The sequence below is a fragment of the Geotrypetes seraphini genome, chromosome 1, assembly GCF_902459505.1.
Source record: "Geotrypetes seraphini chromosome 1, aGeoSer1.1, whole genome shotgun sequence".
Lineage (NCBI taxonomy): Eukaryota > Metazoa > Chordata > Amphibia > Gymnophiona > Dermophiidae > Geotrypetes > Geotrypetes seraphini.
In genome coordinates this window covers 97,205,625-97,231,678 of record NC_047084.1, presented here as the reverse complement: position 1 = coordinate 97,231,678, position 26,054 = coordinate 97,205,625, and positions in this window count along the sequence as shown.

Sequence of the window (26,054 nt, the reverse complement as noted above, 5' to 3'; positions counted from 1 at the left end):
CAGCAAACAAATATATAACAATACAACCAACAATGAACAAATACCAACAAAACATCTCCAAGCCAAGCTAGCCAGCCAAACCACACTTCTGTACAAAAATCTTATTTAAATCTGGGTATTTGAGCTCACTTTCAGATAACCTTGAGTTAGATATCCTTCCCTTAGTTTGCAGCATTCCAAATAATGATCATACTGTCTTTCTACCCTGACTTCGTCCTACTTCCTACTACTATTAATTATTTCTATAGCGCTACCAAATGTGCAAAGCGCTGCACAGAGTCACAAAGAAGAATAAAACAATCCCTGCTCGTAAGAGCTTACAATCTAAACAGATAAGACAGACAATCAGGATGCCATGGATACAGTTAAGGGGAACGGTTAATCTATTGGCTGGGTTGGAGGGCAGAGGGGAGTACAGGACAATAAAGCCATTGTGACATCACTGAAGAGGTTGGCTCTTATTGGTGGAATGAGGCATTATGACATCACAGTCTCAGCTCTGCTTCCCAAAGACTGAAAATCTTCACACTGCTACTACTATGAATTATTTCTATAGCGCTACCAGGCATATGCAGTGCTATAAACAGTCACAAAGAAGACAGTCCCTGCTCCAAAGAGCTTACAATCTAAACATGCAAGACATTCAGGATGTCATGGATACAGTTAAAGGGAATGGTTAATCAGCTGGCTGGGATAGTGGGAAGAGGAGTAGGGTTAAGGATTGAAGGCTATATCAAAAAGGTGGGTTTTCAGTCTGCTTTTAAACAAGAGAAGGGGCTTGATGGACAGATTTGGGTAATTTATTCCAGGAATAGAGGGCAGCTAGATGCTCTTCTGTTCTTCCTTTCTTCTCCCCCCTACTTTTTCTGCAATTTTTTTTCGCTGTCTTGTAATTGTCGAGTGTAAACCACTCAGTAGCAAAATGTTAAATAAATAATCCATATTTGTTTTTATTCTAGTTTAAATGTGGCAGACAGTAGCAGCAGTTTTGCTTTCTATCCGATGAAAAATGTAGCCTGCAAATCATTTGTTTTTCTTCAGTCACTACAACTGCAATTTATTATTTCTATAGGGCTACAGTTGCTGTAGAGTCAACACCAGAGGTGACAAAGATGAGGGAAGGGGGTAAAACGGGACCTCACGGACCTTACGGACCTTGCGGATCTAAAACCACACGTCCTTAAAAATCCGAGGTCCGTGCATTGACAAGTCCGCCTTCGCTTTCCCTGCAGCTCAGCTCAGGCCCCCGGCTCCCTCGCGGACCTCACGGATCTGAACTGCACGTCGCATCCTTAAAAACCCGAGGTCCGTGCCACTTTTAGTCTCTGGCTCTGACAGAACTCTATGACAATTTAACTCTGATGGATCCTAATGCTTTTCCCTCCCTACGCTAGGATCCGTCAGAGTTAAATTGTCATAGAGCTCTGTCAGAGCCAGAGACTAAATGTGGCCCGGACCTCAAAAGTGGCGCGGACCTCGGATTTTTAAGGACGTGCGGTTTTAGATCCGCGAGGTCCGCGTTTTACCCAAGATGATTCTAAACATGGAAGGAGCAATGCTCTTTCTCCGCACCGTGCTAGGGCCGAGTAGGTGACGGCAGCCAGACTCGCAGCTAAATCGGGTAGTAACAGAATCTGAAATGACAATTTTGAGGAGAATGACGCTTTACTGTGTTTCTTTAAGGATTTAAAATAGCTACAATCTCAAGAAACGAGAAGCGTTGCTTTGTTTAAGAGCTCAGGAGAAAGGCCACTGATAAAATCAAGCATAATGGTGGAACATATAAAAGGTAAATAGAAGGTTAGCAGGTTGGTGTCAGAGGACACCTTGTGCAAGCAGAGGTGAAGCAGCATCCCGGATAAGGTTGAGGCAATTATTTCAGTGGCTTGCAGCAGCTTAGCCGGAGTTAGAAGACCGAACCCATTTCAAACAGAAGGAAGGTGAAAATGTCAGTGCCAGCGCACAAGTGAAAGTATCACATAATCCTATAACTGTTAAGCCCTAGGTCTAGCTGGATTTTTATTTATCACTCAAAGAGACTCTTTGCAGATGAAACAACTGTCTGTTGGATGCCGCATGCCACCGCTCTCCATAAAATTACACATTTTCCTAACTCATTAATTTCTACATTTTCTTCAGCAACTCCCTCGCTCCCAGCACTGCGGCAGGTTGATGTGACTGGAAGGGATTCATGAATTACATGACAGATTGACTCCAGAAATGGGAAGGGTAATTCTTGGAGCAATTTCCATGGCTAAAATGCTTTTTTTTTACTGCATAAATTGACTGCGTGAGTTATTTACACCTGCATTTGGGGGGAGGCATTTCAAGGGGCATTATTTTATTTAGAACATTATTTTAGTTAGAAAAAGCAACCTAAACAAAAGAAAGGCGCAATTGTGTGTGTGTGTGTGTGTGGGGGGTAGTTTTTTAATTAGGAAATTTTTAAAAATAAAAGCGTGTTCAAGCTTTTATTTTGAGAATTAGTGCAAACCTTACATAAAGAAAGTGTATGCAGTCTTTGCAACTGTGGGGGGGGGGGAGAGGGTACAATGAGGGTCCCACAGATCTAAATCGCATGGCCTTAATAAGAAAGCAGCTGTGGTGTGGAGTCCACAGGGATCCTCGTTTTAACTCCCACAGACCACAGATCCCGCTAATCACATGGATTCTGGTTTTAACCCCTGTGGACATGACAGATCCCTCTCATTCACACAGACCCCATGGATCATAAGAACATAAGAATTGCCACTGCTGGGTCAGACCAGTGGTCCATCATGCCCAGAAGTCCGCTCATACGATGGCCCTTAGGTCAAAGACCAGTGCCCTGAGTCTAGCTTTACCTGCGTATGTGCTAGTTCAGCAGGAACTTGTCTAACTTTGTCTTGAATCCCTGGAGGGTGTTTTCCCCTATAACAGCCTCCGGAAGAACGTTCCAGTTTTCCACCATTCTCTGGGTGAAGAAGAACTTCCTTACGTTTGTACGGAATCTATCCCCTTTTAACTTTAGAGAGTGCTCTCTCGTTCTCCCTACCTTGGAGAGGGTGAACAACCTGTCCTTATCTACTAAGTCTATCCCCTTCAGTATCTTCAATGTTTCGATCATGTCCTCTCTCAATCTCCTCTGTTCAAAGGAGAAGAGGCCCATTTTCTCTAATCTTTTGCTGTACGGCAACTCCTCCAGCCCCTTAACCATTTTAGTCGCTCTTCTCTGGACCCTTTCAAGTAGTACTGTGTCCTTCATGTACGGCGAACAGTGCTGGACGCAGTATTCCAGGTGGGGGCCCGGTACAGCGGCATGATAACCTTCTCCGATCTGCTCGTGAGCCCCTTCTTAATCATTCCTAGCATTCTTATCACCCTTTTCACTGTTGCCACGCATTGTGCAGATGGCTTCATCGACTTGTCGACCAGTACTCCCAAGTCTCTTTCCTGGGGGGGGGGGGAGGGGTGTCTCTCTAAGCACCGCTCCCAGTCTCTTCCCCAAAAAACTTTATTCGAATAGTCCCAACAAGGATCCTGGTTTCGGCATTATACAGTACAGTACACATTGCCTTCATCAGGGGAGAAGACACAATCCACCATGACACGGCATTCACATTTTTTGGTTTATTTTGTCAACAAAGCAATTCAAATTATTCTGTCTTGGTCCACCATTTATTAATGGCGCTGCCTGGTGGATTGTGCCTTATGTCCCCTGATGAAGGCAATGCATATATTGCTGAAGCCGTGATCCTTGTTGGGATCCCTTCAGCATCTTCTCCCCTCTCTCTGTTCCCCATTTCCCTTCATCATCTTCTCCCTTCTCTCTGTTCCCCATTTCCCTTCTGCATCTTCCCCCACTCTGTTTACAATTTCCCTTCAGCGTCTGTCCACCTTCTCCTCCACTCCCCTTCAATGTATGTTCCTTTCCACCCCCTTCCCTCTCTCCACCCCCCTTTAGCACCCCTCGCACAGTCCATGCATCGCCCTCCCTTCCCCTTACCTTCGTGGCACATTTTAATTTAATTTGTTCAAGCAGCCTAAACCTGAAGTCGCGTGCATCTGCAAATCTTCTCCTCTGACGGAACCGGAAGTTGCATCAGAGGAGAAGCTTCCGCAGACGCACGCGACTTTAGGCTCGGGCTGCTTGAACAAATTAAATTAAAATGCACCACGAAGGTAAGGGAAAGGGAGGGAGGGAGATAGATGCGGCAGCAATTGGTAGGTACGAAGGAGGGAGGAGGCTGCATGCAATCGGTGACCGCATGCATTGCCTCCCTTATCTGTGGAGACAAGGCCATTCACCACTCCACGGGGTGGTGCATGACCTTGTCCCTGTACCCACGGTGAGCACTTTTATTTCCCTCACCGTTTCAGTTCCTAATCCCCAACTGAGCATTGCTTCCTATCCCATGATTCTTTGATTTTCTCAGCAGCCTCTCATGAGGAACTGTCTGAAAATCTAGATATACTATTTCACTTCCGGCTCACCACACAATTGTTTCCCACGTACTCACCTTTATAGGACCCCCAAGGACCCCTGAAGAAGACTTTTTGTCGAAACGCGGACCGTGTTGGGTCCTGTATCCCTAGCGGACTAGGTCCTTTAAGGCTCTTATGTGGATGATTTATTTTTATGTGGATGGAATTATTTTATGTGGATGATTTCAGTGTACCTTTGGAACTTTGACACTTTCAAATAAAGTCCATTTAGGAACATCATCACTCCACAAAGTTTTTTTTTTTGTTTTTGTTTTTGTTTTGGGGGGGGGGTTTGGGAGTGGGTTATTTTGGGGGATTTTTAAATTTCACTTGGCTCACCTTTTTCTACGTGCGTAGTCACACCTTCAAAGAAATCATTCAAATTGGTGAGGCAAGACATCCCTTGGCTGAACCCATGTTGACCTTGTCCTATTAAATCATGTTTGTCAACGTGTTCCACAATTTCATTTTTTATAAATTCATGCTATGAACATGACAATCATGTTTTTGCAAGAAGAAGTCAGCTGCTTTAGGATATCAGTTAGACACTCAATGAAGTTACATGGAAATATCTCTGAAACAAACTGAGGTCATTTTTTTTTTTTTCACTCAAAGAATAGTTAAGCTCTGGAACGCATTGCCAGAAGATTTGATAAGAGCGGTCAACATAAAGGGCTCCTTTTACTAAGGTGCGTTAGCGTTTTCGGCGCACGCAGGATATTACTGTATGCTATATCGCGCGCTACACGGCTAGAACTAACGCCGGCTCAATGCTGGCGTTAAGGTCTAGCATGCGCAGCAATTCAGCGTGCGCTATTCCGCAAGTTAATGCTCTAACGCACCTTAAAAGGAGCCCAGAATGTTTCTGGAGGAACAAAAATGTTTCTGGAGGAAAAGTCCATAGTCTGCTGTTGAGACAAGCATGGGGGAAATCATCGCGGCATCCAAAATATGCCCCTCCCCTCTCTAGTCACAGGTGTCTACCTCTATGGGTCATCTTAAATAATAAAATGCTAGCCCGCGCATGCGCACTCGCGAAGTGTGTTCCCTGATCCCTTTTCTGTCGGGATGTGGCCGCATGAGTGCGCATGCACGCATATTACCTCACAACAGCCTCCCTGCTCTCCACCTAGCGCTGCTTTCAAAGGGCCCGGTAAAGGTCGGAGAAGGCGGCGAGCTCTGACACCAACAGCAGCGCCACTGCACACCCGCCGCCCCCTAAGGCAGCTCGCACGGCAGCTCCAGCTCCACCAGTCCCCGATGATCCGTGTAGCCGCCCGCCTCGCGTTCTCTGCTCAGCATTCGCCCCGCCCCTGCGAAGGGAGCCAGCTCTCCATGAAGCGTGCTGGGCCTGCTAGCGGGGCCGGGCGGGCTTACCTCCTCAAGGGGAGGATAGGGGTAGCGCCGCCTCTCACTCACCCACCGTTTCCCTTGAGCAAGGGTCTCCTGAAGCTCTTCGTTCTGTGCGGGAATTCCAGGCTCCCCGAGCAACGGCCGTGTCCAGCACGAGCCTTTAACCAGCGCGGGAGAGGTGCGAGCGCAGCCCTGCCCACCCCAGCGCCGTGAGGGACTGTAACACATGTTATTTAACACCAGGTGGGATAATAAATATCAAAATATATAGTATATAAAAAAACTCTATTCCCTTCTACTGTGGGAAAAATACAGAAAACTATAAACAGGTAGAGAAAAAGACCTCACATAAATTTGTGCAACTCAACAATACAGCAAAAGCTGAAGACAAGTAAGTTCCCTTTACAGGTTCAGCTCTCCTTGCATATTGTTTTTTAAATGGAGGAAATAATATAGCAAGTTTAGACCCTTTGCTTGAAACGTGAAAGAGGAAAGGGAGCAGAAGGGGAGAGAATGGTAAGGCATAGAGTTAAGGAGCAAGGTATGGGGGGGGAGGAAAATACTGCACAGGGAAGTGGGGTGGGAGGGAAATGCTGCAGCACACAGAAATGGAGGGGCAGAAAAGGGGTTGATGGACAGGGGAAGAGGTGCTGATGGATAGGGGGCAGAAAAATGAACGCAGGCCTACGGCTGGACAGGGGGAGCAGGAAGGAGGTGATGATGGACAGGGGGAGGTAAAACAAAGGGAGAAGGCCTGCTGCTGGATAAGGTGAGCAGTGATGGGGTGGTGGAGGACACAGGGGAGATAAAAAGAAGGGAGAATGGACAGGGGGAGCAGGCAATGGGTGGTAGTGGACAGCCAAGGAAAAAAAAAAAAAAGACAGACAGAAATACAGAAAGCGGCTAAGGTGAGAGAAAAAAAAATAAAGACAGACACACATACATATATTCTAGCACCCGTTAATGTAACGGGCTATAAGACTAGTATTTCAATATAACACAAGTTGCATTAAGGCATTTGTATCTCATTTACTACTTAAGAACATAAGAACATAAGCAATGCCTCCGCTGGGTCAGACCTGAGGTCCATCGTGCCCAGCAGTCCGCTCATGCGGCGGCCCAACAGGTCCAGGACCTGTGTAGTAATCCTCTATCTATACCCTTCTATCCCCTTTTCCAGCAGGAAATTGTCCAATCCTTTCTTGAACCCCAGTACCGTACTCTGCCCTATTACGTCCTCTGGAAGCGCATTCCAGATATCCACCACACGTTGGGTAAAGAAGAACTTCCTAGCATTTGTTTTGAATTTGTCCCCTTTCAACTTTTCCGAATGCCCTCTTGTTCTTTTATTTTTTTGAAAGTTTGAAGAATCTGTCCCTCTCTACTCTCTCTATACCCTTCATGATCTTATAAGTCTCATAGAAACATAGAAAGATGACGGCAGAAAAGGGCCACAGCCCATCAAGTCTGCCCACTCTATTGACCCACCCCATTAAGTCTGAATGCTAATGACCTAGTTCCTTAACTCGACCCTCGTAGGGATCCCACGTGGATGTCCCATTTATTCTTAAAGTCGAGCACGCTGGTGGCCTTGATCACCTGCACCGGAAGTCTGTTCCAGTGATCTACCACCCTTTCTGTGAAGAAATACTTCCTGGTGTCACCACTAAATTTTCCTCCTCTGAGTTTGAGCGGGTGCCCCTTGTGACCAAGGGTCCCTTGGGAAAGAATATATCGTTTTCCACCTCGACACGACCCATGACGTACTTAAATGTCTCAATCATGTCACCCCTTTCCCTGCGCTCCTCTAGGGTATAGAGCTGCAGTTTGCCCAGTCTTTCTTCGTATGAGAGACCCTTGAGCCCCGAGACCATCCTAGTGGCCATCCTCTGGACCGACTCAGCTCGAAGCACATCTTTCCGGTAATGTGGCCTCCAGAATTGCACACAGTATTCCAGATGGGGTCTCATCATGGTTCTATAGAGTGGCATAATGACTTCAGGTTTACGGCTGACGAAGCTTCTATTGATACATCCTATCATTTGCCTTGCCTTTGATGAGGCCTTCTCTACTTGTTTGGCAGCCTTCATGTCTGCACTGATGATTACCCCCAAGTCCCGTTCCTCTGAAGTCCTAGCTAGTGTTTCTCCATTCAAGGAGTATGTTCTGCATGGATTTCCTCTGCCGAGATGCATGACCTTACATTTTTTAGCGTTGAAGCCTAGCTGCCATGTCGAGGACCAGTTTTCTAACGTGATCAGATCTTGTGTCATACTATCCTGGAGGTTACTTTCACTTACTATGTTACACAGTTTGGCATCGTCGGCGAACAGTGCTACTTTACCCTGAAGCCCCCGGGTCAGGTCCCCTATGAATATGTTGAAAAGGGATGGTCCCAGGACTGAGCCCTGCGGCACTCCACTAGTCACCTCCGATGTCTCAGAGAGGGTGCCGTTGACCACCACCCTCTGAAGTCTTCCACTCAGCCAATCCCTGACCCATGCAGTTAGTTTCTCACCCAAACCCATCGATTTCATCTTGTTTAATAGTCTACGGTGTGGGACACTGTCGAAAGCTTTACTGAAATCCAAGTACACTATGTCCAGAGACTCTCCCAAGTCTAGCTTTCCTGTCACCCAATCGAAGAAGCTTATAAGATTGGATTGGCATGACCTGCCTCTGGTGAATCCATGTTGACAGGGATCCCTTAGATTCCCTTCAACTATTATCGTGTCTAATTTACCTTTAAGTAGAGTTTCCATGAGTTTACACACTATTGATGTGAGACTCACTGGTCTGTAATTCGCAGCCTCTGCTCTGCAACCCTTTTTGTGCAGAGGAACGACGTTAGCTGTTTTCCAGTCCAGGGGGACTCTCCCCGTACTTAGGGAGAGATTGAAGAGCATGGCTAACGGTTCCGCCAGAACATCGCACAGCTCTCTGAGCACTCTTGGGTGCAAATTGTCCGGTCCCATGGCTTTGTTCACCTTGAGTCTTGAAAGTTCTCTGTAAACATCAGCTGGTGTGAACTCAAAATTCAGAAATGGGTCTTCCTTGCTTTCCTTTGCTTCCAGCCGTGGCCCTTGCCCTGGCGCCTCGCAGGTAAAGACTGAACAGAAGTAATCGTTCAGTAGTTTGGCTTTTTCAGAATCTGTTTCCACATAATTCCCATCTGGCGTTCTAAGGCGTACTATCCCGTCTGCGTTCTTTTTCCTGTCGCTAATGTACCTGAAGAAGGATTTGTCCCCTTTTTTAATGTTCTTCGCTAGTGTTTCTTCCATTCGAAGTTTGGCCTCCCTGACTGCTGTTTTGACCGCTGCAGACTTTGTCCTGTATTCAATGTTTGCTTCTTTTTTCCCCGTGCGTTTGTACAAGAGAAACACTCTTTTCTTATCCTTGACGAGGTACGAGACCTCATCAGTGAACCATTGGGGTTTCTTTTTTCTTTGTTGTTTAGTTACTGATTTTATGTAGCGGATAGTTGCCTCATGAAGGGTTGATTTCAAGGTTGACCACATAACCTCCACATTATCCGTCACTTCTTGAACCTGAAGCGTCTGATGGATGAAGTCTCCCATGCGTGTGAAGTCAGTGCCCCGGAAATTGAGTACCCTTGTTTTTGTTTGTGATCTAGGGAAGCCTTTCCTAAAGTTGAACCATACCATGTTATGGTCACTGGTGGCTAGCGGTTCTCCCACCGAGATCTCTGAGACGCTTTCCCCGTTCGTAAGTTACCAGGTCCAGGATGGCCTGGGACCTAGTGGGCTCTAATACCAATTGTTTGAGCCGTACTCCCTTCATGGACGTTAATATCCTCCTGCTATCATAAGTAGTCGCTGAGAGTGTGTTCCAATCTACATCAGGCATGTTAAAGTCTCCCAACAGAACAACGTCTCCCCGTAAGGTGATATTCTCTATGTCTTCAATTAATTCAACATCCTTGTGCTCAGATTGTCTTGGAGGTCTGTACACCACACCAAGATACAGGCATTTTTCTCCGCCTCTGGCCAGGTTTACCCAGATGGATTCCCCAGTATACTTGATATCCGTGATTCTGGTTGTCTTGATGTTTTCTTTGATGTAAAGTGCTACCCCTCCTCCTAACTTACCCTCTCTGTCTTGGCGAAGCAGGTTGTATCCTGGTATAGTTATATCCCACCCATGAGAGTCTGTGAACCATGTTTCTGAAATTGGTACTACGTCTAGGTCTGCGTTAACTATTTCTGTTTCCAGTTCTAGAAATTTATTCCCTAGGCTGTGTGCGTTAACATACATAGCTCTCCACTCTTTTTGTTTACTAAGCTCATGCAGAGAGCCACCCATTTGAGTTAAAGTGTCTCCTAGCAATTCTTTTGCAGTAAGGGTACTTACCTTAGACTTAGAAGCGGAGTTTTGGTTCGCCACATCAGGATTGTTACTTACTGCTCTATCATATCCCCTCTAAGTCTCCTCTTCTCCAGGGAAAAGAGACCCAGTTTCTCCAATCTCTCAGCGTATGAAAGGTTTTCCCATAATATAGCCGCAATATTTTTTGCCAGGCAGCATTAGTCCATTTAAATCGCATTAAAAACCACATAACGTGACTTAAAGCCTGTCTGATGTCTGATAATTTCCCCCATAAGCATGTTAATATTGAGAGAAAATCTTATTTGAATTTAAAGATCATTGATTTTCAGAAATGTTTGAAATGAATGAAGACAAACTTTTATGAGACATACAAGACACTATGGGGTCCTTTTATTAAGGTGCGCTAACCGATTTAGCATGCGCTAAAGATTAGCGCCTGCTAAATGCTAAGGTGCCCGTAGAATATAATGGATGCCTTAGCATTTAGGGCTCCTTTTACTAAGGCGCGCTACTGTTTTTAGCGCACGCAGCAGATTAGCGCATGCTAACCCCGCGCTATGCAGCTAGAACTAACGTCAGCTCAATGCTGGCGTTAGCGTCTAGCGCGCGTGACATTGTAGCGCGCAATATTCTGCGCGTTAATGCCCTAACGCAGCTTAGTAAAAGGAGCCTTAGTGTGTGCTAATCTTTAGCACGTACTATATTAGTTAGCGTGCGCTAAATCGGTTAGCGCACCTTAATAAAAGGACCTCCCCCCTCTTAAATTCAATCAATTTGTACCTCGCTTAATCTATTGTAAACCGCATAGAACTTAACGGTATTGCGGTATATAAACTGTTATTATTATTATTAATAAAAGGACCCCTATACTGTATAAATACTGTCAATCATAGTGATCTTAAAAGTTCTAAATGATCCCAGCCTCTGCTTTGTTCCAAAGAATATTTGTTGGGTTTTTTTTTATATATAAATCTTTATTGATTTTCAAACTTCGACTGTGCAATACAATTAATTGAACATAAAACACTGCATAAAACGCACTATTAACTACTAAACTAAACTAAACTAAACCTTAGGTTTGTATAGCGCGCCATCTCCGCAAGCGCAGAGCTCGGTACGGTTTACAGAGTTAAGAGGAAAGGAACTACAATAAGGGATAAAGGAAAGGGACTAAGAGGAAAGAGAGGGACAGGATACTGGAGAATGGGAGGTGATTAGATTTTTGCAAAGAGCCAAGTTTTCAAGTGTTTGCGGAAGGATTGGAAGGAGCTTGAGTTTCTGAGTGGGGATGAGAGGTTGTTCCAGAGTTCTGTGGTTCTAAAGGGGAGAGATGTTCCAAGTTTTCCTGTGCGGGATATACCTTTTATAGAGGGGAATGATAGTTTCAGTTTTTGGGAGGGTCTGATGGAGTGTGGTTTTGAGGAATTCCAAAAGAGTGGGATAACGGGAGGAAGGACGCCATGTAGGATCTTGAAGGCTAAGCAGGCACATTTAAAGAGGACTACACAAGTAATACATAAAACAATCATTTTTTTCCCATCCTCCTCCCAATTATTAATGCAATAAGACATATGATGTGATTACAATATTATAATTAAGTAATTTAAATCTTCAAAATACATTTCCCTCCCCCCACCCACCCACCCTGGATGTCTAAGGAAATCTAAGAAAAGGAGAGATACATGACCCTTATTGCGAGGTAACAAATGCAGTCAATGGGCTCCACACTTTATTAAATGAACTACTAAACCCCATACGTTCCGCATTCATGCTCTCATATTTATATGTGGCACACACATTTGCCCACCAAAAGGTGTTCCAAAGACCACGTGAATATCTCGTGAAGAATATCTTTAGGACTTTTTAAAAATTCATCCGACTTTCACTTCTTTCCTTCTATATCATCAAGAACGTGTCAACATTTTCCCTGCCTCCAGTTTCTGCATGTTTTATTTGTTTTTCTTTATATTGTTTGACAGAGCAAGAACAGGTGAAGGAAGGGTTATTTATATTCCGTTCAATGTGCTCTGTTATCATTAATGTCGTTTTTCATGCTCACCACCACCGATAGCTAATATGTTCTGCACAAAGAAAGCTAAAATATTATTGAACAGCATAACAAAATAGCATAACAATTATATATATATATATATATAACATCTCTAGCTAAATCAGTAGATGGAATATAATTTTTTCCACTCATCCATTTTTTTTTTTGCCTGGCTAATATATTTCTATTTTCCAATTACATTTCTGTAACGTAAAATTCAGTTTCTAAGTGGGGATTATGTTACCGTGATGTGATGTAAAAGTTGCCATAGTAACGCTTGCCTAGGATTAACAAATAGATTCATCTGGGTGATTTCCGTAGAACAGTTTTAATTGATAACGCCGTGGTTCCCCGTCATATTAAGCCCTTTCAAATGGGATTGTTGGTGCATAATCGAATAAGCTCGAACTGTGTCATACAGAGAACCTGATCTGCAAAGGTTGGAAGAATGGTCTGATGTCTGGCAACTAAAATGCAATGCATAGAAGTGCAGAATGATGCATTTGGGGAGCAGAAATCCGAGGGAGCTCTATGCCCTGGGAGGCGAGAGGCTTATATGCACGAACAGGGAGAGGGACCTTGGGGTGATAGTATCTGAGGATCTGAAGATGACAAAGCAGTGTGACAAGGCGGTGGCTGTAGACAGGAAGAGGCCAGGATGTATAGAGAGAGGAATCACCAGCAGAAGAAAGGAGGTGCTCTTTCCCCTGTACAAATCATTCGTGAGGTCCCACTTGGAGTATTGTGTTCAGTTTTGGAGGCCGCATCTGGCCAAGGATATAAGAAGACTTGAAGCGGTCCAGAAGAGAGTGACAAAATGTTAGGGGGTGTGAGCCAAAGAGACTAGAGGACCTCGACATGTATACTCTGGAGGAGAGGAGGGACAGGGGTGATATGGTACAGACATTTAAGCATTTCAAAGGTATTAATACAGGACCAAATCTTTTCCAGAGAAGGGACATTGGTAAAACTAGAGGACATGAATTGAGGTTGTGGGGGGGGCAGACTTAGGGGTAATGTTAGGAATTTATTTTTCATGGAGAGGCTGGTGGATGCCTGGAATGCCCTCCCAAAGGAGGATTGAGAGGAAAATGATGACGGAATTGAAAAAAAAGCATGGAATGAACACAGAGGACCTCTAATTAGACTATGAACGGGTAAACTTTCATGGTCTTAATCCTGCAAAGAAGATGGTTTGGATAGGCTGGAGTAAGCTTCAACGGCAACTTGCAGTAGTTAGAACCTAAGGACAGTACCGGGTGGACTTCTAAGGTCTGTGGCCCAGAAGAAACTAAGAAAAAAAAGACAATTTAATCATAAAATTGTAAAGCATTTAATTATAGGGCGGGACTGGATGGACCTTTCGGCCTAAATTCTCTATTAGTACGTTTAACTTAGGCGTGCTTTGGACGTCCGGTAAACGTAAATACCAATTAACTATATTTAGGCGTGAGATAGACGTCCCGCGAAATAGACGTGCGCAAAATAGACGTCCCTCGTCGCGCAAAATAGACGTCCCTCAAAATAGACGTGCGCAAAATAGACGCAGGTTTCTGAACCGTCTCTAATGGACCCGTGATAGACCTGAGTACGGGTTTGTTTTTTGTTATTTGTTTTTTTTAAAAATTATACTTTATATATACTCTTTATTATCACACATTCAGCATTGATAAGTATAGGATGATGAAAAACATAACTAAAACACTGTATCAGAATTGTACAATTTACCATTAATACAAGGAAAAGAAATATGTTATGTTTCAAAGGAAAACTAGAAAATGAAACGTACCGAGTGGGTGTTGAACTTACATTATCAGTAATGGAAGGTGGGAACCAGTAGATGTGTGCTACACAGAAAGCTATACAGGAATGTCATACTCACCTCCTATTAGAAGTGGAAAGGATAGGACTTTGAACACCATATAGACTTTTTATAAACTTCGTTTAACTTCCACAAAGACTGGCAGGAAAGGCACCCTAAGTCATCCAATAAGCTTTCTCTCGATTTGCCAGAGACATTATTTCAGAGAGGATAGTTTAGAAGTGATATCTTGCTCCAAAGAACACTCTCCTGGTCTTAAAACATTCCTACTATCAGCTCATTCTTCACAACAAGAAACAGAATCAAAACACAGATTAAACCTGAATGTGGCTTCCAGTTCACAGGAAGAGGAAATAGCAAGCAGCACAATGCTGATCTCATTGTGACATCATCAAGGTGCACCTGGAAGGTAGATATACCACAAGTAAAAGACAAGCCGGGACTTGAACTCACAACCTACAGATGATCAATATAGTGCTTTTACTCACTAACCTACACTTGTGTCTCTGGTTCCTCTGTCAAAGCATACCTTAGTGATGCAATGATTACCCCTTGTCAAATCTTGTACCTAAAGCCATTTCTGGAGACTCCCATTCCCAAGTCCCCACCATAGCTCAGTGCTTAAAAGCACTGCCTGTATCTTCCAAAGGTCAGGAGTTCAAGTCCTGACTAAGGTTACCAAATACATAATATTTTTTTTTTTCCACCCACCCAAACATGCATGTGAACCTCACTTCCCAATCTTCACTTATTTAATTTGTCATTGTGTTTGGTGGAGGTGGTTCATTCTGCTGTACTTTTTTGTATAACAGCGATATCGGCGTGGTTTAGGATGTAATTAACAGTGTTGATGTAGTGCGGAACTGCCACCGCAAGCACGCCCAAGCGGCACAAACACGTCATCGCGTTTTTTTGCGTTGTGACATCATAGAATCGGCTGTTCTTCATACGCAGTTATTTCCTCTAAAATGGCAGCTAGGAGACAGCCAAATTTCTCCACAGAGGACTCCAGGCTGCTGGCCAGGCTCTTTTTAGGGCATGAGCACCACTATTTTAGAGTGGCAGGCCATCGCAGGTCATACCTGCAGTTCAGGGACTCCTGGACCCGCCTGACCCGGCGGTTCAATCGTAGAGCCTCCTGTCCCAGGGAAGTAAGTATTCCAAGTCAGGCCCTCACAAATAATCATGTAAAATGTAATGATGGAAACCTGTCTCAATCAAATTGTTCATGTTTTTTGTGGGCAAATTTTGATTCCTTTTAAAAACTACAATTGTGCATAATAAATCTTTTACATTGAATACTGAAATTAAAGCACATCCCAAAGGAGCAGTAGTAGGATTTCAAATGTCAAATTCAGCTCCTAGAAGGCATCTATTCCATTCACAACATGCACACAACTAATTTTTGGGTCACAAGCTTCGCATTTGTAATAGAAACATCTTGAAATCAACTTTGCCAAATTGCTGCTATGTCATTTCAAATACCTTCACCTTTCCTGGATCAATCTGCTGGTCTAGGGAGATAGTGGCATGACGTTTAAAGTGACAGCGTCAGTACCCTGACGTCAGGGGTTTCAAGCCACGCTGCTCCTTCTGACCAAACTATGTTATTGCCCCTGCTGTATGATTGTAAGCTCACCAGGACATGCTGTAATGTGGGGCAGTGCTGATAGGCTACAGCCTCAGCACCCTGGGGTTGTGAGTTCAATCCCACACTCCTCCTTGTGATGCTGGCCATGTCACCTCAAACCCCCCCCCCCCCCCCCCCCCAACGTCCCAGGTACAGTAGAGAGATAGCGATGCCTCCAGCACAGAAAGGGGAAAGAGCTGGAGTACGTGAATACATTCATGTAAAACATGTGGCAGAAGGGGGTAGAGGCAGGCAGCAAAGCGGATAGCGGCTCTTGGAGGGCAGCGTGCTCCATTTTTATGTGCTTATAGAGGTCAATACTTAAGTAAACATGTTATGCCACAGTGCTAGATGGCACTCATCATATCCCTCCCTCTCTGTTCTTTCTCTCTCTCTCTATTATCTAGGTTGAGGATCTCAGGAAAAGGGGGCGGCTGCTGAGGCGCCAGGAGCGGGCCTTCCTTGAGGGGGTGAGGGAGGAATTGCGCGCTGAAGCCGGTGAGTAATGAGTCCAGCGTGTGTTTCTTTGTGATCAGCCTACCAGAATAAATAGATGAAAATGCTTGAGTAGCTGTCAACCATTCTTAATCATAAAATCTGCAGTAAAGCTGCTATTGTGATATCATGTCACAATGGCTTTATGGTGTTCTACTTGCCTCACTTACTTACGCTACATTTTGATGTTTACAGTGGAGTAGGTGCTTTGCATCCTGTTATTAGCATTTGAAGAAAATAACGTAGTAAATAATGTCATGTTCAAAAGTGTTGTCGACATATCTGACTGTATCCTATTTCTCTCTTGTCAAGCAGCACCGCAGGCACCCCCTCAGGAGGCCCCGCAGGTGATGGAGGGAGCCCCACCCTGGTCCTCAGCAGAGGAAGAGGAGATGGAGGAGGAGGAAGAGGAGGAGGAGGCCTGGCAGCCCTCAGGACCGCCCACACCACCACTGCCCCCTGGACCTCCACCACTGCCACCTGGACCTCCACCACTGCCCCCACCACTGCCCCCTGGACTGCCTGCCCCACCACTGCCCCCTGGACCCCCACCGCCTGCCCCACCACTACCTCCTGGACCACCACCACCATCCCCTGTTGGACCTTCCCCTTCCCCCACCCACAGCCCTTCCCCTCACTCTCCTGCCCTTCCTGTTCCCATCCCACCCCCTTTCCTTGCTGTTCCCCCCCAGGAGCAGCCCGACCAGCCTCAGGAGGGGGCAGCCAGGGAGATGGCGGCCTACTCTGCCATCTTGGAGGAGGTGCAGGTAATGAGAGGGTGTGTGGAGAGGATGGAACATGCCCTCTTGCGGCTGGTAGCCGAAAGAGGGCATGGTGCCAGCAGCCATACACCCTCTCATTGACTGCACCTCCTTCCGCCCCCCTCGCCTGAGGTAGCTCAAGCTGCTCTTGGGGGGCACCTACCCTCTTTCCCTGTGTTATGTGTATGTAAATAGTTATTTAAAAAAAAGTTTTAAGTTTTTAAAAGTTTTAAAAAGTTTATATTTTAATAAAAAAGTTGGTTATAGTTTAAACTTTCCTGTGTGGTTTTAACCATGTAGCATCAGCAGTTTAGTGGACAGAGTCCAAGGTAGATAGGGGTTCAGGAGGGACTGCTGAATGGGCCCTTTTCAATATACAAGAAGGTGACATATAGAAAGTTTGACAATCTTTATTGGGGTCTGTCATTCATTCTATTACCTGCTAGCCACTCTGATGTCAAATCATTGCAGAATCTAGGAAAAAAGTAAGTGAATGCAAGGGTATATGCAACTATAGGTAGATAACGACATCTCAGCTATGATGTGCAAAATAAGGCAGTCCCTGTTCCAAAGTAAATGGCTACATAAGGAAGAAAATATAAGTCACTGTGGTAGATTTGTTGTTAAGGAATAGGGTTACTGCTACTAAGAGTTGGCTCCACACCAGGAGAATCCAAATGAGACATGTGGGTTTTTCTTCCTTTCACGGAAGGTGATGGAAGTAAAGGCCACATACCTCAATCTATCCTCCTGGTTCTTGAGCTGCACTATTTTGGTTAAGCAGGTGTGGAAACCACAAAGATGCTCACAGCTGCACTGCTCTCAGTAATACAAAACTCCATCTGACAATACTGCAGTTGCCTGTTTAAGACACCTGAAAACAGAAAAGAGGAGAAGCTGGTTTACACAAGGTTCACAAACAGGGGGTTCAACCCCCAAGGTCCATATCTATCCTCCCTTCCCTGAAGCAATGTGTTAACCTCATTTATGTTGAGCTGCTGTTTGTGTGCATATAACAGCAGGAATGCGTGCCATGGTGTTCTATGAGGCCAACATTATCAATTTACTATTGTTCCTGAAAGTCATCAAGGATACCTGTGTGAAGAGAACAATAGAAGTGTGAAACATTTATTTCACTCATCAGAAGAGTGACTCAAGTGAAGAATAGTAGAGTATCATTCTCACCTACAACTGTTTGGCTAGGTGCAAGCTGGTGTGCTGAGCTGATGAGCAGAGTTAACCTGAAATGAAGAATAGAGAAACTGTTAACAAAGATCTATGTCTCCAAAATGAAACACTGAAGTTGTGGCAGAACACACACCTAGAAGTAACAGAAGTGCTAACATACCTTTAGACTCCTTATTAAAAATGGCAGCCATTAGCCACTCATTAGGAGTTTTCCACCTGAACCATGTACACTGATTGGATGTCCACTGAATGGCAGTGTTCCCCCCCCCCAACACACCCAACCTGTTCTTATCAATGAGTTAGTACACAGAACCATTCCTCACCTGATTTTAACTTGCCTGTAATTTGATTCTACAAAGAATTAACTTTAGCTCTATGAGTAAACCCTCTCAGATGTATGAACACATCCATTTTACTTATATATCCATATTTCTACCAGCAAAATTTCTACCAGCATGGTCTTTATCAGTCTTCTCAGTCATTTTTGTCAGCCCTGTGGAATGAAGAGTAAGAGATATCAGAAATAAAATAACTATTATAAACAATAGCACACAATGAAAGCCCATAAAGAGAAGTCAGTTTTTGCTGGTTGGTTTCTTTTAGTTCTATCATAAGGACACCTAAGTAGCTTACAAAATATCATTCTCACCTGGACTTACTATCTGAGCTACTTCTAGAAAAGATAAAACAACATATTAGAATGACATGTAGCTTGTTAATGGCTCTGTGGAATAGAGAGAAATGGGAGGCAGAGATAGGAAAAAAAAAAGTAAAAGACTAAGACAGAGTAAAGTCTCAAACATCTGCATAAGGAATAGAACAGAATAGAAAAGAAACACTGCTCACCTGGACCTTCTTATACCCATGCACGCCTAATTAACGTCTGACGTCAGTAGGACGGGAAAGGTTTCTCAATGCCTATTGGGCACCGTTCGGGTGCGGTTCCTTGGCCCGCTTCCTAACCACGCCTATCACACCTCATTGGCTATTCTATGGGGGTGTGTTTGAACGTGTTCTACAAGTAGCCTGAAAAGATATCTTCACCTTACAACATGGCTCCAAAACGGAAATCGAATTTCTTGCATGGAGAGTTGCAGATATGGAAAATGGAAGTGGGGCAGACCATGACATTTTGAAAGCAGGGAGAGTGGTGGGTGTAGGCATCTGTGTGTAACCTGGCCTGGCCCCTTCTTTTCCCTAACAATTGATTCCCCTCCACACTTAACACAAAATTTAAGTCCTCAACAATCCCTCACACCAACACCCAGAAAAATCCATAAACGAAAGAAATACAGATAATGGGGGTGGGGAGGAGTGTCAAAGGCAGAAGGGAGTATAAAGGAGAACAGGCAAGTTTCATAGCACAAAGTTTCATCATTGAGGAAACGGAACACCACAAACACCAACTCACATGAGGGGGTCTTACATAGGGAAAATGGCTGTGCCAAAGCTTTCTATATACTAAGCACGCCTAATTAGCGGCGGACGTCATAGAAACCGTTAGGATTCAAATCTAATTGGATGTGCATTGGATGTGGTTTTGCAATATACAGCTGTAGTGACGTTGTAGTCATTTCCTTCACATCTCTAAGCTCTATGTTCTAAACAAAGTTACCTCTATAGCTCTATGCCTTAAGGCATTGCTTTTTTTCATCGTCCATACATCAGGGGGTTCAAGTCTTGAGTAAGGTTAGCAAATAGGTTATATTCATTTCTCAGCCAGGACACCTGGTAACTCTTTAGCCTTGCCTTTACATATCAATATTTTGCTTCAGCTTTTATTATGTGCAGCCCATTGTCTAATAGTTAATGCAACCTGTTCTCTCTCATGCTGAACACCCTCCCCCCACCAAAAACATCCCCCCCTAACTGGATCATTCTTCAACACCTGTCCAAGCCCTCTGAAGTTTGATTTAACTCATAGAAAACAAATATGAAATATGTATTAAAGAATTGCAGCACAAATAACGCCTAAACGGAACCGATTATTTACAGTCCTATATGCATTAGTACAGTGCTTAGAATGAAGATTAGCGTGTGAGAAAAACGGAGCTCCACCTCACATGCATTCAAGCACACTTGGGAATATGGGTTTGGGGCTCAGTGAAAGCAGCCTACTATGACATTATAGCTAAACTCCTTTTCCCTTAGCACTTCACTAAGATATGATATGACAAGGGAACCAGAGGAATTGGAGCTGTGGGTCAGTGAGGAAAGGCACTCTCTACCAATTGTCCGGCCTTTGAGGGTTCAAATCCCAGCCTGTATTTTACTTGTGGCGTATCTGCCTTCCAGGTGCACTTTGATGATGCTTTCCACTTCTTATAGGAGTTGAATATAACATTTCTCCATTTAAACATGGCATACGTTGTTAGTTTTTATCGTGGTAAAGTATACATTTCTGAAATGGTGAAGAAATGGCAGAAAGCGGTATAAGCAAATCCAAACTGCTATAAGCACAAGAAAGCATTTGTAGCTCAACACGCTAATGCTCCTTTTCTGAGCTTTGCCATCTAAAAACTCCCCAGTTCGACTCCCACCTTTGCTAATTTTAATAAGGTCCTAGTTTTTTGCTATTAGCTCTTATAACATTTCCCTTTGCAGGCAAACCTATTTTCAACTTACCATGGCTGGGACATCCTAAGCAGTGATGAGAGCACATTAACCAGGCGATCCACAAATGTCATCTTGCTGTCAGAGGAAAGGTGTCTCTCATCACTGCTTAGGATGTCCCAGCCATGGTAAGTTGAAAATAGGTTTGCCTGCAAAGGGAAATGTTATAAGAGCTAATAGCAAAAAACTAGGACCTTATTAAAATTAGCAAAGGTGGGAGTCGAACTGGGGAGTTTTAGATGGCAAAGCTCAGAAAAGGAGCATTAGCGTGTTGAGCTACAAATGCTTTCTTGTGCTTATAGCAGTTTGGATTTGCTTATACCGCTTTCTGCCATTTCTTCACCATTTCAGAAATGTATACTTTACCACGATAAAAACTAACAACGTATGCCATGTTTAAATGGAGAAATGTTATATTCAACTCCTATAAGAAGTGGAAAGCATCATCAAAGTGCACCTGGAAGGCAGATACGCCACAAGTAAAATACAGGCTGGGATTTGAACCCTCAAAGGCCGGACAATTGGTAGAGAGTGCCTTTCCTCACTGACCCACAGCTCCAATTCCTCTGGTTCCCTTGTCATATCATATCTTAGTGAAGTGCTAAGGGAAAAGGAGTTTAGCTATAATGTCATAGTAGGCTGCTTTCACTGAGCCCCAAACCCATATTCCCAAGTGTGCTTGAATGCATGTGAGGTGGAGCTCCGTTTTTCTCACACGCTAATCTTCATTCTAAGCACTGTACTAATGCATATAGGACTGTAAATAATCGGTTCCGTTTAGGCGTTATTTGTGCTGCAATTCTTTAATACATATTTCATATTTGTTTTCTACTTGAAAACGTTCCAAATCTTTAGGCATTCCTTTGCTTAAACTTATTTGAGTTCATCCTGATATGATACCTAATGAAGCACGGACAGTTCAGTCAAGCAGCTGTAGCTCTATCGGTTAGGAGCCCAGCCTGTGCTGCTAACATCCAGAAGTTGTGGGTTCAACACCCACCACGTCTTTTAATTGTGGCATATTACTGGAAGATGCAGATTGATGAGGTCACAATGAGGTCAGTTTTGTGCAACTGAACACCTCCATTTTGCAATGAGGGAAGCTGGATTGTTAAGGTGTGTATCTGTTTATTCTCTTTTTAAGTGCTGATAATGTGTGCTGGTTTTTCTTTGCTTTCAAAAGAGAGCCGATTGCAGTGCTGTTTGTTGAGACAAAAAAGGGGGTTGTAAAAGCCATGTGAAAATTATATTATGGTTTGGGATGAAATGTGGTTTGTTATCCATGCAATATAATGTGTTCCATTGTTATGGTGTCATTATATTTATTCGGACAGAGAAAAGATGAAATATACCTATTGAAATTCACTATTGGAATTATTGATGAAAAACACAGCGGACGTCTGCCTCGCGTCTAACAAAGAGCCGCAATTACGATAGTTGAAACGGCATTGAAATCCAAGCTAGACCAGGGTTTCTTACGTCTACATAATTCACGAGATTTAGACGCACGCGTTCGCCCAAGTAGCGCCTATCTAGCGTCCCCACTTGGCACGCCCAACGGAACGCCCACGGAACGCCCACGTCCAGAGCTGCAGACGGGACTATGCGTTCAATAGACGTTAGTTCGTTATGTACTACCTAGGGACGTCTATGTGTCGTTAATTACCCAATTAACATCAATTAAGACCCTTAACTCCGTAATTATTCACTTGCAGCGGACGTCCAAAGCACGCCTAAGTTAAACGCAGTAATAGAGAATTTAGGCCTTCATGTCTTTTATCTGCTGTCATTTACTATGATCCATTTTAGAAATGATCCATTTTTAACTCTTTAGAGGGCCTTTTCCAAAGCTAATCACCTTTATAAATGCCAGTTGACTTAAGTAAGTTGAGAACCTGTCTTAAGAGTGTTGTCCTCAGTCAGGTTAAAATGATCTGCTCTTCTAGATAAATTAATAAGAACAATTCTTTTTTCCCCCCTTTTTTTTTAAATTTATTTATTTATTGCTTTTAAATTTTTCCAAGAAACTTCTTGTACAGAATATTGAAAATAAGACAGATAAAATATTTTAAACAAGACAAAATCTCAGTTAGGCGATACCATTCTTAATCAATACTAGAACATAAGAACATAAGAACTGCCATCTCCGGATCAGACCCATGGTCCATCGAGTCCAGCGATCCGCACACGCGGAGGCCCAGTCAGGTATACACCTGATGTAGTTTTAGTCACCCATATCCCTCTATGCCTCTCGTAAGGAGATGTGCATCTAATTTGCCTTTGAATCCTAGCACAGTGGATTCCATAATAATCTCCTTTGGGAGAGCATTCCAGGCGTCTACCACTCGCTGTGTAAAGCAGAACTTCCTGGCATTTGTCCTGGACTTGTCCCCCCTTAGCTTTAAACCATGTCCTCTTGTCCGTGTCGCGTTGGACAATGTAAATAATTTATTTTCCTGCTCTATTTTATCGATGCCTTTCAGCATTTTGAACGTCTCGATCATGTCCCCTCGCAGCCTCCTCTTCTCAAGGGAGAACAGTCCCAGTTTCTTGAGTCGTTCCTCATATTCCAAGTTCTCCATACCTCTTATTAGCTTCGTTGCTCGTCTCTGCACCCTCTCCAGCAGTTTTATTAATCCCATAATATGGATCCATGAATTCCAGTGAGTGCTAGTAAAATTAAATCATATTATTAACAAGAAAAGCCAAACATCTGGCTGCGGTAGTACTTTACTATATTGCTGCAGTTTCGTTTACCCCTTCCAGGCGTTTCGTAGAGAGGAACCCTGTTAATTGAGAAGTGTCAAAGAATACGTATGTATTCAGTATGTATGTATGTATGTATGTGTTCAGTTTTGGAGACCGTATCTGGCGAAAGACGTAAGAAGACTTGAGGCGGTCCAGAGGAGGGCGACGAAAATGATAGGAGGCTTGCGCCAGAAGACGTATGAGGAGAGACTGGAAGCCCTGAATATGTATACACTAGAGGAAAGGAGAGACAGGGGAGATATGATTCAGACGTTCAAATACTTGAAGGGTATTAACGTAGAACAAAATCTTTTCCAGAGAAAGGAAAATGGTAAAACCAGAGGACATAATTTGAGGTTGAGGGGTGGTAGATTCAGGGGCAATGTTAGGAAATTCTACTTTACGGAGAGGGTAGTGGATGCCTGGAATGCGCTCCCGAGAGAGGTGGTGGAGAGGAAAACTGTGGCTGAGTTCAAAGGAGCGTGGGATGAACACAGAAGATTTAGAATCAGAAAATAATATTAAATCTTGAACTAGGCCAGTTACTGGGCAGACTTGCACGGTCTGTGTCTGTGTATGGCCGTTTGGTGGAGGATGGGCAGGGGAGGGCTTCAATGGCTGGGAGGGTGTAGATGGGCTGGAGTAAGTCTTAACAGAGATTTTGGCAGTAGGAACCCAAGCACAATACCGGGTAAAGCTTTGGATTCTTGCCCAGAAATAGCTAAGAAAAAAATATATATATATATATTTAAATTGAATTAGGTTGGGCAGACTGGATGGACCATTCGGGTCTTTATCTGCCATCATCTACTATGTTACTATGTATGTGTTGGATCTATATTTGCCAATACATTTACAGGGGTATCGTAATAGAAAAAGACCTCCCATCATTGTTACCCCTGGTTTAAGGAGCAAGAATTGTCGTCTACGTTTTTGGGTATCTTTAGTCACGTCCGGGAACCTCTGTATCTTTAGCCCCAAAACGTAGCAGGTTAGTAAAACCTGCGACGTTAATAAGAACAATTCTATGTGAATATTTATTTGAGCATTTTTTTTTAATTTAAGCATTTATATAACCACTTATAGTCTAAGTGGTTTACATTCAGGTACTCAAGCATTTTTCCCTATCTGTCCTGGCAGGCTCACACTCTATCTAATGTACACGGGGCGGTTCATAGACAACGGCGCGAAAGTCAAAGGCGCGCCAGGACAATTGAGCGCAGCACGGAGGTGCACGCCGCTCTAAATTACTGTTTTTAGGGCTCTGACCGGGGGCGTGGGGGGGAACCCCCCCACTTTACTTAATAGACATCGCGCCGGCGTTATGGGGGGTTTGGGGGGTTGTAACCCTCCACATTTTACTGTAAACTTAACTTTTTCCCTAAAAACAGGGAAAAAATGAAGTTTTCAGTAAAATGTGGGGGGTTACAACCCCCCAAACCCCCCACAACGCCCCCGCAACGCGGCACAATGTCTATTAAGTAAAGTGGGGGGTCCCCCCTCACGCCCCCCCCCGTCAGAGCCCTAAAAACAGTAATTTAGAGCGGCACGCGCCTCCGCGCTGCGCTCAATTGTTTGGGCGTGCCTTTGTCCCGGTGCGCTTTTGACCTGACACCACCTGGGGCAATGGGGGATGCACGCTAGAAAAGTACAGTGGTACCTCGGTTTACAAGTGCACCGGTTTGCGAGTGTTTTGCAAGACGAGCAAAACATTTGCAAAATCGGTGCCTCGGAAACTGAGCATAACTCGATTGACGAGCGCCCCCCCCCCCCGCAATCCGGCACCCTCCCCCCGCGATCCGGCACCCCCCCCACGACGCGATATGGCACCCCCCCGCCGCAATTGTGCACTCCCCCGCCACGATCCGGCACCCACCCGCCGCTTCTTACTCTCATCTGGGCACCGACACCGGCATGTCCTGTGCTTGGTGCCGGTGCCCGAACATCGGCCTCCTCTTCTGCTGGGCCTTGAGCATCTGAGCGGTGGGGGGGGGGGGGGGTGCCGGATCGTGGCGGGGCGGTGCCCAATTGCGTCAGGGGGGTGCCGGATCGTGGCAGGGGGGTGCCCAACCGTGTCGAGGGAGGGTGCCCAATCGCGGAGGGGGGGGGTGCTGTATTGCAGGGGGGGCCTTTGGGGGGAGCAATGCCGGTTCTCGTGGTGGGGGGGGGGGGAGGAACGCATCAAAGCAAGTTTCCATTATTTCCTATGAGGAAATTTGCTTTGATAAACAAGCATTTTGGATTACGAGCATGTTCCTGGAATGGATTATGCTCATAATCCAAGGTATCACTGTAATTGCAAAAAAATAGTTTTGCATTGGCGGATTTTTCCACAGGTCTTTTTTCTCATTTCTTTCCAGATCGTGAAAGTTCAGTGGGTTCATGTGTGTCCATTAAAGCCAATGAACTTCGACAGCTGGTTTTCCATCCAAATGTTTTGAAACGTGAGCAGAGGAGGCGGGGGAGTTATCAATGTGCTTTTATTGCAACTTGATTTACCACTGGAGTCAGCTTGCAAACCGCCTCACAAGCAGAATTATTCCAGCAGCTTGAGAGCTACCCGCTAATCAAACACACAACCCC